At 40.0% G+C, this 19,718-nt stretch overlaps 1 long non-coding RNA gene across 2 annotated transcripts; it reads right to left on the bottom strand.

Annotated features, from left to right (window-relative positions):
* Positions 1–11,162: 11,162 nt before the first annotated feature.
* On the bottom strand, positions 11,163–17,996 carry LOC126278999 (uncharacterized). Of its 2 annotated transcripts, none has more exons than XR_007550776.1 (3): positions 15,628–17,996; positions 15,290–15,541; positions 11,163–15,194 (listed from the first exon to the last, which is right to left on the bottom strand). It is a non-coding gene; the product is annotated as an uncharacterized LOC126278999 (long non-coding RNA). The 2 variants fall into 2 exon arrangements; XR_007550775.1 differs by having other exon boundaries at positions 15,290–15,513.
* Positions 17,997–19,718: the final 1,722 nt, after the last annotated feature.

The raw sequence follows: 19,718 nt of genomic DNA, 5'->3' as shown, positions 1-19,718 counted from the left end.
ATATTTGACGTTATCAAATTTCTCTTCATCAGAAATGCTTTCCTTGCCATTGCCAGTCTACATTTTATATCCTCTCTACTTCGACCATCATCAGTTATTTTGCTCCCCAAATAGCAAAACTCATTTACTACTTTAAGTGTCTCATTTTCTAATTCCCTCAGCATCAACTGATTTAATTCGACTACATTCCATTAACCTCGTTTTGCTTTTGTTGATGTTCATCTTATATCCTCCTTTCAAGACACTGTCCATTCCGTTCAACTACTCTTCCAAGTCATTTGCTGTCTCTGACAGAATTACAATGTCATCGGCAAACCTCAAAGTTTTTATTTCTTCTCCATGAATTTTAATGCCTACTCCGAATTTTTCTTTTGTTTCCTTTACTACTTGCTCAATATACAAATTGAATAACATTGGGGAGAGGCTACAACCCTGTCTCACTCCCTTCCCAACCACTGCTTCCCTTTCATGCCCCTCGACTCTTATAACTGCCATCTGGTTTCTGTACAAATTGTAAATAGCCTTACGCTCCCTGTATTTCATCCCTGCCACCTTCAGAATTTGAAAGAGAGTATTCTACATCTATCTACATCTACATCCATACTCCGCAAGCCACCTGACGGTGTGTGGCGGAGGGTACCCTGAGTACCTCTATCGGTTCTCCCTTCTATTCCAGTCTCGTATTGTACGTGGAAAGAAGGATTATCGGTATGCTTCTGTGTGGGCTCTAATCTCTCTGATTTTATCCTCATGGTCTCTTCACGAGATATACGTAGGAGGGAGCAATATACTACTTGACTCTTCGGTGAAGGTATGTTCTCGAAACTTTAACAAAAGCCCGTACCGAGCTACTGAGCGTCTCTCCTGCAGAGTCTTACACTGTAGTTTATCTATCATCTCCGTAACGCTTTCGTGATTCCTAAATGATTATGTAATGAAGCGCGGTGCTCTCCGTTGGATCTTCTCTATCTCTTCTATCAACCCTATCTGGTGCGGATCCCACACTGCTGAGCAGTATTCAAGCAGTGGGCGAACAAGCGTACTGTAACCTACTTCCTTAGTTGTCGGATTACATTTCCTTAGGATTCTTCCAATGAATCTCAGTCTGGCATCTGCTTTACCGACGATCAACTTTATATGATCATTCCATTTTAAATCACTCCTAATACGTACTCCCAGATAATTTATAGAATTAACTGCTTCCAGTTGCTGACCTGCTATTTTGTAGCTAAATGATAAGGGACCTATCTTTCTATGTATTCACATCACATTACACTTGTCTACATTGAGATTCAATTGCCATTCCGTGCACCATGCGTCAATTCGCTGCAGATCCTCCTGCATTTCAGTACAATTTTCCATTGTTGCAACCTCTTGATACACCACAGCATCATCTGCAAAAAGCCTCAGTGAACTTCCGATGTCATCTACTAGGTCATTTATGTATATTGTGAATAGCAACGGTCCTATGACACTCCCCTGCGACACACCTGAAATCACTCTTACTTCGGAAGACTTCTCTCCATTGAAAATGACATGCTGCGTTCTGTTATCTAGGAACTCCTCAATCCAATCACACAATTGATCTGATAGTCCGTATGCTCTTACTTTGTTCATTAAACGACTGTGGGGAACTGTGTCAAACGCCTTGCAGAAGTCAAGAAACACGGCATCTACCTGTGAACCCGTGTCTAGGGCCCTCTGAGTCTCGTGGACGAATAGCGCGAGCTGATTCCTACAGAATAGATTTCTAGTCTCCAGAAAAGACATCATACTCGAACATAATACGTGTTCCAAAATTCTACAACTGATCAACGTTAGAGATATAGGTCTATAGTTCTGCACATCTGTTCGACGTCCCTTCTTGAAAACGGGAATGACCTGTGCCCTTTTCCAATCCTTTGGAACGCTTCGCTCTTCTAGAGACCTACGGTACACCGCTGCAAGAAGGGGGGCAAGTTCCTTCGCGTACTCTGTGTAAAATCGAACTGGTATCCCATCAGGACCAGCGGCCTTTCCTCTTTTGAGTGATTTTAATTGTTTCTCTATCCCTCTGTCGTCTGTTTCGATATCTACCATTTTGTCAACTGTGCGACAATCTAGAGAAGGAAGCACAGTGCAGTCTTCCTCTGTGAAACAGCTTTGGAAGAAGACATTTAGTATTTCGGCATTTAGTCTGTTATCCTCTGTTTCAGTACCATTTTGGTCACAGAGTGTCTGGACATTTTGTTTTGATCCACCTACCGCTTTGACATAGGACCAAAATTTCTTAGGATTTTCTGCCAAGTCAGTACATAGAACTTTACTTTCGAATTCATTGAAAGCCTCTCGCACAGCCCTCCTCACACTACATTTCGCTTCGCGTAATTTTTGTTTGTGTGCAAGGCTTTGGCTATGTTTATGTTTTCTGTGAAGTTCCCTTTGCTTCCGCAGCAGTTTTCTAACTCGGTTGTTGTACCACGGTGGCTCTTTTCCATCTCTTACGATCTTGCTTGGCACATACTCAACTAACGCATATTGTACGATGGTTTTGAACTTTGTCCACTGATCCTCAACACTATCTGTACTTGAGACAAAACTTTTGTGTTGAGCCATCAAGTACTCTGAAATCTGCTTTTTGTCACTTTTGCTAAACAGAAAAATTTCCTACCTTTTTTAATATTTCTATTTAGGGCTGAAATCATCGATGCAGTAACCGCTTTATGATTGCTGATTCCCTGTTCTGCATTAACTGATTCAAATAGTTTGGGTCTGTTTGTCACCAGAAGGTCTAATATGTTATCGCCACGAGTTAGTTCTCTGTTTAACTGCTCAAGGTAGTTTTCAGATATATTTCACTGGATTCTTTGTCCCTGCCACCCGTTATGAATGTTTGAGTCTCCCAGTCTATATCCGGCAAATTAAAATCTCCACCCAGAACTATAACATGATGGGGAAATCTACTCGAAATATTTTCCAAATTATTCTTCAGGTGCTGAGCCACAACAGCTGCTGAGCCTGGGGGCCTATAGAGACATCCAATTACCATGTCTGAGCCTGCTTTAACTGTGACCTTCACCCAAATCATTTCACAATTCGAATCTCCGTCAATTTCCTTAGATACTATTGCACTTCTTATCACTATAAACACGCCTCCCCCTTCACTGTCCAGCCTGTCTCTGCGGTATACATTCCAATCTGAGTTTAGGATTTCATTACTGTTTACATGAGGTTTCAGCCAAATTTCTGTCCCTAGTACTATATGGGCGTTGTGACCGTTTATTAATGAGAGCAGTTCTGGGACCTTTCTATAGCTGCTCCTGCAGTTTACTATTAGCACATTAATATTGTTATTCCCTGTTGCATTTTGCCTACTCCTGCCTGGCTGCGTCTCAGGAGGCATCTTGTCGGGCCTAGGGACGGAATTCTCTAACCTAAAAAAACCCCATGTGCACTCCACATGTACTCCGCTACCCTCGTAGCCGCTTCCGGCGTGTAGTGCACGCCTGACCTATTCAGGGGGACCCTACATTTCTCCACCCAATAGTATTCCAGTTAACATTGTCAAAAGCTTTCTCTAACTCTACAAATGCTAGAAATGTAGGTTTGCTTTTTCTTAATCTTTCTTCTAAGATAAGTCTTAAGGTTAGTATTGCCTCACGTGTTCCAGCATTTCTGCGGAATCCAAACTGATCTTCCTCAAGGTCCGCTTCTACCAGTTTTTCCATTCGTCTGTAAATAATTCGCGTTAGTATTTTGCAGCTGTGACTTATTAAACTGATAGTTCGGTAATTTTCACATCTGTCAACACCTGCTGTCTTTGGGATTGGAATTATTATATTCTTCTTGAAGTCTGAGGGTATTTCGCCTGTCTCATACATCTTGCTCACCAGATGGTAGAGTTTTGTCAGGACTGGCTCTCCCAAGGCCGTCAGTAGTTCTAATGGAATGTTGTCTACTCCCGGGTCCTTATTTCAACTTAGGTCTTTCATTGCTCTGTCAAACTCTTCAAGCAGTATCTTATCTCCCATTTCATCTTCATCTACATTCTCTTCCATTTCCATAATATTGTCCTCAAGTACATCACCCTTGTATAAACCTTCTATATAGTCCTTCCATCTTTCTGCCTTCTCTTCTTTGCTTAGAACTGGGTTTCCATCTGAGCTCTTGATATTCATACCAGTGGTTCTCTTTTCTCCAAAGGTCTCTTTAATTTTCCTGTAGGCAGTATCTATCTTACCCCTAGTGAGATAAGCCTTTACATCCTTACAATTGTCCTCTAGCCATCCCTGCTTAGACATTTTGCACTTCCTGTTGATCTCATTTTTGAGATGTTTGTATTCCTTTTTGCCTGCTTCATTTACTGCATTTTTATATTTTCTCCTTTCATCAATTAAATTCAATATCTCTTCTGTTACCCAAGGATTTCTATTAGCCCTCGTCTTTTTACTTACTTGATCTTCTGCTGCCTTCAGTACTTCATCCTTCAGAGCTACCCATTCTTCTTCTACTGTATTTCTTTCCTCCATTTCTGTCAATTGTTCCCCTATGCTCTTCCTGAAACTCTCTACAATCTCTGGTTCTTTCAGTTTATCCAGGTCCCATCTCCTTAAATTAGCACCTTTTTGAAGTTTCTTCAGTTTTAATCTCCAGTTAATAACCAATAGGTTGTGGTCAGAGCCCACATCTGCCCCTGGAAATGTCTTACAATTTAAAACCTGATTCCTAAATCTCTGTCTTACCATTATGTAATCTATCTGATACTTTTTAGTACCTCCAGGATTCTTCCATGTATACAACCTTCTTTTATGATTCTTGAACCAAGTATTAGCTATGATTAAGTTATGCTCTGTGCAAAATTCTACCAGATGGCATCCTCTTTCATTTCTTCCCCCCAATCCATATTCACCTACTATGTTTCCTTCTCTCCCTTTTCCTACTGACGAATTCCAGTCACCCATGACTATTAAATTTTCGTCTCTCTTCACTACCTGAATAATTTCTTTTATCTCATCATACATTTCCTCAATTTCTTCATCATCTGCAGAGCTAGTTGGCATATAAACTTGTACTACTGTAGTAGGCGTGGGCTTTGTGTCTATCTTGGCCACGATAATGCGTTCCCTATGCTGTTTGTAGTAGCTTACCCGCATTCCTAGTTTCCTATTCATTACTAAACCTACTCCTGCATTACCCCTATTTGATTTTGTGTTTATAACCCTGTAGTCACCTGACCAGAAGTCTAGTTCCTCCTGCCACCGAACTTCACTAATTCCCACTATATCTAACTTTAACCTATCCATTTCCCTTTTTAAATTTCCTAACCTACCTGCCCAATTAAGGGATCTGACAATCCACGCTCCGATCCGTAGAATGCCAGTTTTCTTTCTCCTGATAACGAGGTCCTCTTGAGTAGTCCCCGCCCGGAGATCCGAATGGGGGACTTTTATAACCCTGTATTCACTTGACCAGAAGTAGTGTTGCTCCTGCCACTGAGCTGCACTAATTCCCACTATATCTAAATTTAACCTATCCATTTCCCTTTTTAAATTTTCTAACCTACCTGTCCAATTACAGGATCTGACACTCCATGCTCCGATCCGTAGAATGCGTTTTATTTCTCTTGATAACGATGTCCTCCTGAGTAGTCCCTGCCCAGAGATCCGATTGGGGGACTATTTTACCTCCGGAATATTTTACCCAAGAGGACGCCATCTTCATTTAACCATACAATAAAGCTGCATGCCCTCGGGAAAAATTACGGCTGTAGTTTCCCCTTGCTTTCAGATGTTCACAGTACCAGCACGCAAGGCAGTCTTGGTTAGTGTTACAAAGTTAACCATCCAGACTGTTGCCCCTCCAACTACTGAAAAGGCTGCTGCCCTTCTTCATGAACCACTTGTTTGTCTGGCCTCTCAACAGATACCTCTCCGTTGTGGTTGCATCTAAACGGCTATTTGTATCACTGAGGCACACAAGCCTCCCCACCAATGGCATGGTACGGGGTCTCGGGAGGGTGGCATCAACTTAGAATCCCTGTTCATTTTTTTAACATTTTTAAACACATTCTAAGAAATCAACTTAGAATGTGTTTAAAAATGTTAAAAAATGAACAGGGGTGCATTTCAAATTCATATGAATAATTGATAGACCGACATGTGCTGGATGCTAGGCGCTTTGTGAAACAAGGTTTTTTTCCTTGAAGCATATCAATTTGTCCAATAACAGTTCCCACTGAACAAACGGAACAAATTCTTTAACAGCAACTATGCTACTCAAACAATGTAACGAAATGTCAAGATAAAGAAGAAAGCACTGCTAAAATTATACAAACTCCATGTTGAATTAACAAAGGAGGACCTCTGGAGAAGACAACACATTGATTTGGATCTTGCGAGAGATGGGATCAACACCTTTCCAGCCAGTATGTCACATTGGTACATCAAAAACACAAACCATCTGCAGTCACAGATCAAGTATGGTACCAGTAATCATTAGAGATGGGTTGACTCAGGCTTGCTTATAGTTACTGTAGAAAGCATTAACCAAAATGTTTGCCATTGATGTCCAATGGCAAAAGGATATATTTTATATTCATTATGTCACTAGATCAACAAAATGTAACCAGCATTGTAGTTACACATCAGAATAAAGTAAAGACAAAAGTAAAATCAGCAGATGTTTATGACATAGAAAAGAATGTCATTTTTAAAGAAAAAGGCCTGGATGTATATGTTCACCCATCATGCACAGTTCAGCAAGGTGTCGTTAAAAGCGTAATGGTAGATTTATTTGAAGACAAGATACTGGCAGCTCTGCAGTGGGAGCATTGCATAATATCAGGTACAAGAGTTGTGTATGAATCGATCACAGGTGAGTTGATTGAAATAACACCACTGTGTGTGCTTGGCCTACTCAAGGGAAAGCAGTTGGTTGGCCAGTTGTGTGTACATTTTTAATCTGTGTTCCGCTTTTAAATTGTACGTCCCATTCCTACAGTGCTATAATAGCACTCATTACTAGCACTCTAGTGGGCAGTGGCACTGCCAAAATGTTAGTCATACTGTGTGGAGCTACATGACTAAACAGGTTTGAAGTTAGATTCTTTCTCCCTAATGTTAGAGTATAACACACAGATACAAAAGTGGATAGTGTCAATTGAAAAATATAAATCCAACAATAATCATACCTTGCTTGGTGAGCTACAGATGTGTAGATCGTACAGTACACATACTTTTTACCACTTAGCCAACAAGTACAATTTGGAGACAAAAATTATTCTCTAACTAAATACACCACAGTCACAGCCTTATCCATCCACTACAATCTGGATATTCCAGGACAGTGAGCACGATCATGGGTGTGCATAGTAACAGTTCCTCAGCAGTAGCAGAATCAGAAATGCACCAGCATCAACCTCATACATACTTCACTGAACCAGAAACTTGTACAGCAGCTGAAGATGGTATCTTGTTGGTGAGCATTGATCTCAGGTGGCAGACTATGCTGCAGTACACACATCTTATATGAAGGTGGTCAAGTGCGGACACCAAACAGGAAAGCAGCTTCAGCGAAGTAGCGTCAGCAGCCTCATGGCCACACGGCTGCATCAGGTGCTCCTCCATTCCTCTGGCAGCATGCACTGGTCAGACAGCAGCAATGGTAGTGGGTCAGGTGCAAGACATGCTGGTGTCAGATCTGCAAACCTGTGACTCCTTGGAGAAGCCTGGGAACCAGATGAGATCACCCAAGATATGGCCTCCCCTCGATGGCTGATGTCAAACACTGGTAACATAAGTACTAGCAATGGCTCATAGACAAGCACCTAGCATAAGATGCAGCCATGCATATGCACAGAAAAGTGGCTCTTGTGTGGCCATCGGCTGGTGTGGAGTGGATATTTGTGTAAGCAGCAGATGAAGAGAGACAATTCTAGGTCCAAGCAGTGTGCATTTATAGCATATCTTCCCAGCTTTGTTATGACTGGTCCCCACTTCTGGTCAAGTGGTGGTGGGGTGGGTTTGAGGCAGCATGATGCCATATAATACGGCTCACTACTATTACAATCTGTTGTCTTGAATCATGCTGCCCTAGCATTACTCTGATACTGGCAGCACAATTTCACTGGCAGCTAGCTTGCTTGCCAGATCATGGGTTGTGAAGTATACTTGGAAGGACACTGGCATAGCAGCACATACTCTGAGGACCATAATTACAAATATGTGGCAGCACCACATGCTACCCGCTGCATTGAACACTGGTGGATTTCTTCAATTTTATTTTAAAAAAAAACTCAGTTTAAGGTGATTAGATACAAGAAGCACCTGAAATACAGTGAAAACACACAACTTTTTATATTTAACACCAAGTTTCCAGGGGCGTGATGAAATAAATATCAGACACAGATCAAGGGTTAAATTCTGGGAAGAGTCATAGTTTTTCAGTCTATCCCTCACTCCTCCCCAAATTTAACTTGTGCCCACCTACACTCTATAGGCCTACAATTACAAAATCAACAATAAAATGTATAATACAATATGATGATGATGTTTTACATCAGTGCATAGTAAATTGCTTTCACATAACTTTCATAAAATTTCAATTAACTGAAATATAGCATTTCGAAAGCATATGTCCTTATATTTTAGAGGCACATGTGTCCTGTAATTGATTTAAGGATTCTAGTAGCAACAGAGTCACACAGCTTTGCTTACCTCAAAATTTTATGACATAAAACTGAAGTGAGCATTCATCATCAGTATTTCATTTAGCATTCCAATTGCAAATACAGGTCTGGAGACAATAGCTTTGTGAGCACATAAATGAGAGGAATGTTGATTTTATTTTTTCAGTCATTTCTGCATACCTTTGGGAATGTCAGTTTTTTCTCAATGGGGGATGTTTCTGTATGTCTTCCCTTGCTCAACTTCCCATATTTTTGCCTGTCCTACCTGTGGACTCTCAAATCATGTTGAATTTGTCATCATCAGCAGGACCATTCAGCCTGTGAATGCTTGCCTTCACCTGGCTGGAATGTTCTCCACAGGTGCAAGCCCATAAATGTAAACAAAAAAACTGACACGGGCTATAATTTTCTACAGTTTACTACCATTCTCTAGACATTTATTTTTCTTCATACTTTGCTCTCCAAATGTTAGCTGATAAATTATAAAATCGATACAGATAAAAATGTGAACACTTTGACTACAATGTTTTTACTATGGGGCAATGTAGCTCAACACACTCAGCAGGACCAGCTCAGCCATGCTGACATACCACACCAAGCCATATCTTATCCTGCTCACCAAGGTGTGTGCTGAGACAACTCATCTACCTCTAGATCTACATGATGACCCTGCAACTTACAATTAAGTGCCTGGCAGAGGGTTCATCGAACCACATTCAAGCTACTTCTCCACCATTCCACTCTCAAACAGTGCATGGGAAAGACAAACACTTAAATCTTTCCATACGAGTTTTGACTTCTCTTATTTTATTAAAATGGTAATTTCTCCCTCTAAATTTATGTACAAATAAAATATTTTCACTCTCTAAGGAGAAAATTGGTGATTGAAATTTAATCAGAAGGTCACACTGCAACAAGAAACATCATTGTTTTAATGATTGCCACCCCATCTTGTGTATAATATATGTGGCACACACTGCCTTATGTTGTTTCGTTATAATACAAAATGAGTTGCCCTTCTTTGATCTTTTTTGATATCCTCCATCAATCTTATCAGATGTGGATCCCACACTGCGCAGCAATACTCCAGAAGCCTGTTGTCTCTCCTGCCTTATGTTCTACATCTGTCTGCAAAGCCCAAAATCCTCCTCAATTTTTATTTCCATTAAATATGCAAGAAGAGGGGGGGGGAAGCAGTTTCAGTGAATATTTGAGCACCACAGTGCTTCTTACACATTTTATTTTTTACATCCAACACATTATAGTACCCACATAGGTGTTATCTTATGATTAGAAGAGTATATGTGATGGAAATAACAACTACAGATTATCTTTATTCTGGATAGAGCTTTGTTTTTTTCAGATGGTGCAAACTGAGCACAAGTTTACAGAATACAATGCATTACATTTTGTAGGATGCAATCAATGACAATCACATAGTAAGAATACACCACGCAGTAATGATGGAGTAGTACATAATGTACGAGGGTCAGTCAAAAAGTAATGCCTCCTATTTTTTTTTTCTACGTTTAATTGTCAGGAAATTTAAATGCAATTACATAGGTTGAAAACCACAACATTGAGGATCATTTTGTCATTTTTCAATGTAATCTCCGCCCATCTCTACAGTTTTGGTCCATCTTTGAACAAGGGCATGTATCCCAGCACGGTAAAAATCACAGCTCTGCTTCCTAAGCCATTGACGCACGGATGTTTTGACGGCCTCCTCATCTTCAAAATGAATCCCACGATCAGCTTCTTTTAGTGGCCCGAACAGATGGAAGTCTGATGGTGCCAGGTCAGGGCTGTATGGGGGATGAGGCAAAACTTCCCATCCAATTTTGACAATTACGTCAGAGGTGTGACGACTGGTGTGTGGTCTTGCATTGTCATGCAAAAGAAGAACATCTGCCATTGATTTTGTTGGGCGAACTCGCTGAAGACGTGCTTTAAGTTTTTTGAGGGTTGTGATGTATTGAACAGAATTTATTGTGCATCCCTGCTCCAAAAAATCAACCAGAGTCACACCCTCTGTATCCCAGAAAACTGTTGCCATAACTTTCCCTGCCGATCGCACAGTTTTGAATTTTTTCTTCCTCGGCGAGCTTGTGTGACGCCACTCCATTGACTGCCTCTTTGATTCGGGTTCAAAAAAATGCACCCATGTTTCGTCCCCGGTCACAATTTTTTTTCAGAAACTCATCTCCCTCCAAACGGAAGCGCTGCAAGTGTTGGGAGGCTATTGTTTTCCTTGCCTCTTTATTCTGATCGGTTAACATTCTTGGAACCCACCGTGCACAAACTTTTGAGTACCCCAATTGTTTAATAATCGTGATCACACTGCCTTTACTAAGAGAAATAATGCGACACACTTCATCTGCAGTCACCCGACGGTCACCACGAATGATGTCATCAACTTGCTGAATGTTATGTGGAGTCACTGCACTCACCGGCCTGCCGCTCCGCTTTTCGTCAGTCAACGGTGTTTGCCCTTCAGCTTCCTTACAACGACGAACCCATCGTCTAACAGTGCTGACATCCACTGTCACAACACCATACACCTTCTTCAGTCTTTCATGAATGCGTATGGGCGTTTCACCTTCTGCATTCAAGAATTCAATCACACAACGCTGTCTCAAACGAACATCGATGTTGGCCATCTTACAAACTTCTGCTGTGCTGCCACCTGTTGACACAGAAAGTTACTACTGCAGTGGATTGCAGAAGAAGGTTTGAGGAATGGCGCCAAATTCAAATTTTTCACTTAACTTAATTTTTTTAAGTAGAAGAAAAATGGGAGGCATTACTTTTTGACCAACCCTCGTAAGTCACATTCTGCACCTGTAAGCTTAGGATGTTGCAGACAAACAAGAGCATGCTGCAGAGCAGCAACAGGCTGAAAACAGTTTACACAAAACAAGCCACATATGTCACAGGTTTTAATAGTTATAAAAATAAAACATATAACATTTTTAAAATAACAATAGTTTGTTTACATTAGTGTTAAGCATGTAGCTTTAGCCTAATTCCCAAGAAACTGCAATTCAGAAACACACTGTTTCAAAAGAACTGGAACACCCAAACATTTGGAAAGGACCTGTGTCCTACATTTCATTTAATAAGTATAACAGCAACAAACTTTCATAACTCTGACAACTTCATAACTTATACAGTATAAAATTAAAGTGTTTCTGTGGATTAAGGCTATGCAAGTGGCACTTAAACATTCAGAGGAGACTGCTGACCTTCATAACACATTACATTATAGAAATAATAACAATGTAGGGAAAGATAGACTGCCATCTATCCTAAAGAAGACACATTAAGCTGCAGACAGGCACAACTAAAATGCACTTGCACAAAGCTTTCAGCCACAACTTTCATCAGCAAAAGAGAGACATTCTGGCCTGAGCTGCCAGAGTTGGCAGTCATGTGTACATGACGTGTACTTGCTTGTGCATATGAATGGTGTGTGTTTCTGTTTCTCTTCTGCTAATGAAGGCTGTAGCTGAAAGCTTCGTGTAAGTGTCTTTTAGTTGTGCCTGTCTGCAACTTAATGTCTTCTTCACTTTAGCAATCTCTCTCTTCCTACATAGTTGATATTGTTGTGTGGTGTTTCCATTGTTTAAATTTTAGAAATTAATTTTAATAAACCAATGTGACAAAGGCATAGATTTCTACAATTTAATGTTGTCTCTTTCAGTTAATTCTGCATGTTCAGAAAATTAATATTTCTCTTAGTTTATCCTTTGTGGAGCGTATTTCTCCTTTGTCCTGCTTTACAATTTATATATATGATGTAAAAATAAATGTTGCATATTGGTGAAACTTTAATACTGAGTGTTGTGATCCGGAAGTACATTACAATATCAACACATTCATTTGTTCCTAGCTGAAACAGTTCATGTTTCTAGTGTGAGGGGCAGTATGTGCCATCTATGGTGGTTGTGTCCCCTATAAGCATTGCAGTAGTTGTGCTGTGTATCATTATGAGAGCTCTGTCACTTCAAGACGGTTTGGACAACAAAAAAGTACAATTAGAGGTACCTTACCGCCACACTCTTGGAGCAGGGAGTGAGACAGGTGGACACCACAGCGAATGCCACTGTGAGTCAAAGTGGTATCTCTAGAATCTCAAACAAGTTCTAGCGACAGGATCATTTGGGAATCATCACAGAAGTGGCTGTGGAAGAAAAAAACAACAGGTGTGCACAATCGATTTTTGCATATAACACCACACAGAAACCCTCAATGCAATGCTACATGTCTAGAGCAGCAGTTCTAAACAGCTACAGGAGTGCAGGTATCAACACAAACAATACAAAATTGGCTCCATGAGCAGGGATTACATGCCAGAAGACCTCTCTCAACGGCTCCTCTAAATCGAGTTCATAGAGGGGCTCACACCACACACAGGCACAAAACCACTGACTCAACTAGGCAGCAGTGAAACACAATGTTGTTTTTCTGACCAAGACAATAATGATCTTCATGTATGGAGGCAACAACAAAAATATTTACACGCTAACTGTACTGTAACCACCACCCTTATCACTGCTGTCTAGTCATGTTTTGGGGTGAGATCACATAAAGTATCAGGAGGACATGCTCGCACACACTGCAACTTCATTCTTGTGAACACCTACCTAGTGAAGTATACAAATGGATTGGCCTCTATATTCGCCAGATGTCAACTGCATTGAGAATGGATGGGGCAGCTGTCCCACCAGACCTTACAGGGCATCATAGAGGCTGCTGTGGAGGAATGGGACATCATCCCACAGGCTTATCTGGACAATATGGTAGGAACTATCTAACAGCATTCAAAAGTGTTTCCTTTTATGAGGGGGGCCAAGTCTCAATCAGAATCTTCTCTAAGCTTTGGTTTTTGCTTGTTTGTGTTTATCAAGTGGAAATGTGTTTATCTTGTCTATTTTTGGTTTGATGTAACTGTACCTGACAAAAAAATTATTTTCTATTATGTCCAGTATTGACAAAAAAGCAATATGCAACATTTATTTTGACCTCCGTAAGCAACAGACAATAACTTATGCCAAATTTAAGAGTCTGTCATATCCTGTTTTTGAGTTCTCTAGACTGCATTCATTATGTATTACTCTTTTATGTTGGTATGTTATTTTTAAAGGTGTTTGATAATAACACAGTAGTCAAAATTGACCAATAACACAAATAAATGCTAAAGATATACAGCCTACATCAGACAATGTTTTCTTTTGCAAGATATTTGGAGGCTGTGGATCTGCATGTAAACAAGATTATTACCCCATTAATACTGTTTCCTGGCGAAGCCACTTTCACTCAAGATGGTATCAATAAGACTCTTAGCTCACATTGGCTGCCCAAATAAAACCCACATGTCTCTGTGAAGATATATTTTCAAGAATGCTTCTCTGTAAACATGTGTTTTTGTATGGTAGACAATCAGCCAATTGTGCCTGTTGTATAACATCACCTTAAAGGACTTCCATTGTCTATACTTTCTTAACAATGAGTTTCCAGTGTTACTGGAAGACCATCTTTTGGCTATGAGGATGGCTATATTTTTACAGCACGACCAGACCCCAGACAAAGCCATGCACTACAGACTGCTAGCCCACCACAGCCACAGCTTTCTGGCCACTTGCTGGCCAACCAGCCTGCTTCAGACTCTTCTAGGCTGTACTGACACCACCCTCGCCATTTAGCCTGGCCAGCCCATCCTCTGGCTCTGTAGCTCATGAACTATGGCCAGGCAAGGCCACAACGCTCATTCCATGATGTAAATCTGTAGTGCCAATCTCACCTCAATTTTTGAGTCTGAAAGTTCCATGTAATCTACCCACCAAGTGTACAGGATAATCTTAAGCTGGGATAGCTATTTTTCTGAAGCATAAACAGTCACTTGTACTTTTAGAACCCCATGCAAGAGATTTAATGAAACAGAATTTTAAAAAATACATCCATTTTAAATGTAGCTACCACAAAATCTCATCTAATATAGTCTCAAGCAGTAAGAAGCAGGAAGTCTATGTTTCTTGTTTCTGCCTCAGACACAGCCTGAAAAAATGAAAAAAAATAAATGTTAATTCAATCTGTACTTAGATGAAAGAATATTACAATATTTTAAAGTCTACAACTGAATGAGAATCTTAGCAAATAATTGTGTATAAGAACAATGGCATTCACATTTTGAGCACTTATTGTACTCCTTTTCTCCAAAACAACAAGTCCTGAATGACTGAAATTCTACCAGGGCACTAGTGCCAGGAATAACTAATATCTTGCGTGCTAGCCTACAAAAGTTTGGAAAGCAATGCTACCCTAATTTCCACCAAGAAAGCAACATTCTGAGTCTCTGATGTCTAGCTTGCCTGTTGTAAGGTACATTTATATCCTCCTCAGACCACATACCGACATTATCAAATGTATCATCCCAAAAACCATACTCTCCAAATTCACTCTTTGCGGATGATGGGCTTTTATCCCCTGAAGCAGTTTCAACTTTAACACCTAAAAAAGAACCTGGAAACTATTTTAGAAAAAATCATAGTCAAATGACTTATAATAGTTAAAATGTCAAATCATTTCTAGTATTCCGCATATTGGCAAATAGGATAGACTTACCTTGGCACTAGCAATATCTGAATATTTTTCATTCAGTGGCATGCTCCAGAGACAGAAATCATTCATACTCTTGTCTTCTTTCTGTAAATTCAGGAGATCATATACATACTGTTGGACCATCTCTCTTTCACTGACTAATTTTCTTTCAATGTCTTACATTAGGGTACAGGAACTCACGACCAGAAGTTCCTCTCTCACTTCCAATTTCTCTATCAGGAGTGATTCTGCTTGTTTCAACAGGAGATACATTTTCTGAAGATGGATGTGATAGATCATGTTTCCACATTTTATGTCTTTTACAAAAAATTAAAGGAGCAAATGGACAAATCTACACTCACCTGGAATTCTGATGTATGTACAAGAGGTGAAGATGCATCCACTTCAAGAATCCCTCAAGGGAAGACAAGTTCCATGCTACATACCCCAATCTTTGGCAGCAGAAGCATACAGGCAAGACCCTCAATTACTTCAGCAGCTTGATGGTGACTGCTATGTTGTCCACACATATCAGTTAGAAGAGTTTTTGACTCTCCAAGTTGTCCCAGGCACTGAGGAGGAAAGACAGTGACTCTTTCTGGCTCCTGGGAGACTTCATGCATGCCACTGAGCAAACACCAAACAAGTTCTTCCAATTCTTCTTTGACATGGTCAGGGTCCACCCATGTGGGAAGCCTTTGAACACAACCTGCTGCAGCTTCCTTGGGTCTATGGCATGTGTGTAGAATGCCAGTGAGCATGACACCACATCAGTAGTCACCTCACTGTAGTCTTCGCAGTTGACAAGCTGGACTCGTGCAGTACACGTCATCATATAACAGCTTGAGATAACCTCTGCAGTGATAAGAGTTGTTCTAACCTGAGCATAAAATTCTTTCGTGGATTTCATCTCATCAGTGCAACTCATTTATCAACCAACGACTGACTTCTCAGCCAAAGAGCTTCTGTAGCAGTTATTTAAAGCTGTACTGGTGGATTGAAAGTGCAATGTGTGTGTGAATGTATTTATACTGTGAATTTGTACACACACTTGAGGTTGAGCATAAAGTCAAGTGCCCCTAGCACTGCAGCTTTTTGGCTACTTTGAAATTACTTGTGCACGATAAGCATGTAGTTGCAAATGGCAAAGAAACAATTGCATTCCAGTTGTACCTTCACATAAAAATTAGTTTGTGATGCACACATTTATCAGGTAGTTTCATTAGTCAAATGAATTGGCTAAGAACAGTAATGAATTTACTGCCCATCCTTTGTGGCCATTTTCTGACACAGTTTTAAATGTAAAGTTTATTTAATGCATGTATAACTGTTTTGCTTTGTATTAATAATCTATTCTCTGAAGAATTTGCTTCAATCCCACACTGAAATTGCAAATGCCCTAATCTATGATATTTAGTATAATGTGTATTATTGTTAGCCAAAAACTAGACTCACCGTATCCAAAATTTAGTACTGTTCAAATATTTACTGTTATAAACATGTTTCTGTGCACACTAATATCTTTGAATGTTCAAGAGTTATAACATTAACTACGTTTTCTTATAAGATTTTAAATTTAACCAAAACATAATTAGCAAAGAGAGCTGTGAGCATTTTGGTACAGTGTGCCCTGCCTCTTAAGAACTGCCTAAAGAATGACTAGAAAAATGTTTGTAAAGTCCTATTTCCTCCAAATGGTGGGTAGCCAAAATAGAACTGGGCTGGAAAGAACCTGAAACCTAATACACTTATTTAATAAACAGAAATTGTCACTATTGATATGACTGGTGGCACACTTACCACAAAAGAAGTTTTATTTTGTAATTGTCTATAGTAACTGTCTTGCCCCCACCTGATGTCATATTTCTCTCAACCGTGCACTCCTACAGGAGACTAAGTATATTACTCCAGTTTATGTTCTCAGCATACCTCAGTAGCCAGTATTTTGCCAATGTATGTCCTCCAATTTCAAGTGGTACATTATACACACCTAAACATATTATTTTATGTCTGTGTCTCTTTTAACGATAAAGACACAATTTCTTTGTTGCCCACTTATATTAAAGTGAGTCTGCTTTTGTAGTACTTGCTGAGCTGCAGTAAGCTGCAGCAATTATGCAGTCTATTAATTGCTCAGTTCAGCACATTTGCTTTCATCCAGAATTCAGATTGGCAGAATTGTATAAACAGTAGAACATCACACATAGTAGAATTTGTTTTGTGATATGTTCATGGTTGGGTTAACTACTGAAAGGTTACAAGTAAAATTGTGGAAGGTGTAACTTTACTGAGGATTATGGATGATACGAGAGACTCCATCGTACTGAAGAAGTTGAAAGGATGCACCTTATTACTTTTACTTGGCAGGACCTCTAAATCATGAGAGATTTTGGCATTAGTGATAATCAGAACCTGGCCGTGAAGTGTTGACTGTGAGAGTTGGTTCTACTGACACATGCTGTATGAATTAATTTGATCCACACCATGGTTTATAGGAACACTAGGGAAACTCACCATGTAAAAAATGAGTAATGCATCAAGTCTGGTACCTCTTATGGTGATGTGGAAATCATAGTGTTGTTAATAAAGAAAGTAAAAAAATTGTGTGTCTGTTTCTCTTCATGCCTTTATCCCAGTACATGAAACTAACAAACTTTAACTGTAATATCAATTTGGTTATTTCAGTATTAATTGGACTATGTACATTTTGTAAATTTTAATGGCTTCACTAGATAGATAAAATATTACTGGAAGGCACCACTATTAATGAGGAAAGATGACTATGTACATTTTGTAAATTTTAATGGCTTCACTAGATAGATAAAATATTACTGGAAGGCACCACTATTAATGAGGAAAGATGACAACAATGTTGCAGTATTAAGCCACAAGTGACAGGAGCCACAGTCCATAAGACTGTTAGTTAATATGTTATTTCTGCAGAGACTTCCTTTTTACAGAAATGAAGGCAAGATGCAGAAACATGGACGCTTAGTTGCATTTTATGTTGAAGCATAGGAGATTGCTTGTTTAAAAAGGATGACAAAGGGGCGAGAAACAGAAAGTGGTGATATAACATAAAAATGAACGCATTGGAAAGTCAATAAATTCAATGTCATCTCTACAAGAGGAAGCCTATCACGATCTTAGAGTTGGGAAAGGGACATCTGGTTCATTATTTTTATAAATTTTTATTATCTGTGAGATTTTCTCATTTTAGAAAATATTTAGGGGTGAGGGAGAGAGCAAATCAATCAAATTATAATAATGTGCAATATGTAGCAAGCCTTGATGTAGGAGACCTCATGCTGAGGTGGAAATGTCTTGGTGGTAAGTTCTAGCATCACAATCCAACTGGAGAAAGCGCGTTTTCTTCATATTGGCTGAGCGCAGCTGACACTTATAAGGTAATGAGAATTTTCCTGTCCCCAGTTTGGCCAAAGGTTTGAGGCAGCAACTATGTTGTCACCACAACAAAGGGCAGAGTGGCAGCATCCAAAATAAATGTTCTGTATGTGATGTCAGTCAACTGCAGTTCCATGTGTAAAGTTTTTCTTAACAACACAACCTGTTTGCTTTGTTTTCTTTTGTGGCTAAGGTCATATGCAGCAATGTGAGAACCTTAGAACACTAATATGAAAAAGGAGTTAAAAGCAACTACATGTCAAGTCCAATCAATGGAAGGAAAGAGCGCTAAGAAAAAGGATTTCCTCTTAGAGTAAGGTCCACAAAATATGCCTCAGAGACAACGGAGGTCCCGAACTAAGAATTAAATGTCCTTCACTATATTGTTACGACAGATAAAAAGTAAAATGCAATCAACAGCCCGCGTGTTGTTCACTAAGATGGCTGGTAGCACAGATGGCAAACATACATTAGAAAGTAAGCGGTTAAAAAAAAGGGCATCAGTCAGGAAATTGTGAACTGTCAAAGGCTGATGACAATGAGCACAAAATGGTGGGGGATCACCACTGAACAAATGGTGATGGTTAAAACGACAGTGCGCAATACACAACCTAGCTGAAATGATCACCTAGTGGTGAGAGGGCCACGAGAAGGTTGGGCAAGCTGTTGGGAGAGGTTCAATTCCCCAAAGCTTGTTTCCTTGAGTGGGAGACCAGTGGTGATGCCAAAGTGACACCACCTGCTGATGGACAGTAACATGGAGATCATTAAAAGGAATGGAAAAACTAGTGGGCCGGCAACTGCGCCCTCGGCAAGCAGTATCAGCAGCCTCATTTCCTGTAAGACTGACCTGTCCACACACCCACATAAACATCACAGTGGCTCCCTGCAGAGTGAGCAAGTGGAAGCTCCCTTGGACCCATTGCATTAAGGGATGGATTGTGTGAAGCACACAAGAGGCTATGACAGGTACTAAGAGAATCACAGCAGATGACAATTGAAAAGCCTGTGTCACCAGTAGTACTGTATAGCCTGACACAGAGCAAAG

Source organism: Schistocerca gregaria, chromosome 6 (assembly GCF_023897955.1).
Source record: "Schistocerca gregaria isolate iqSchGreg1 chromosome 6, iqSchGreg1.2, whole genome shotgun sequence".
NCBI lineage: Eukaryota > Metazoa > Arthropoda > Insecta > Orthoptera > Acrididae > Schistocerca > Schistocerca gregaria.
Note: the sequence above shows the minus strand (reverse complement) of the source record. Positions and strands in the feature narration are given on the sequence as shown.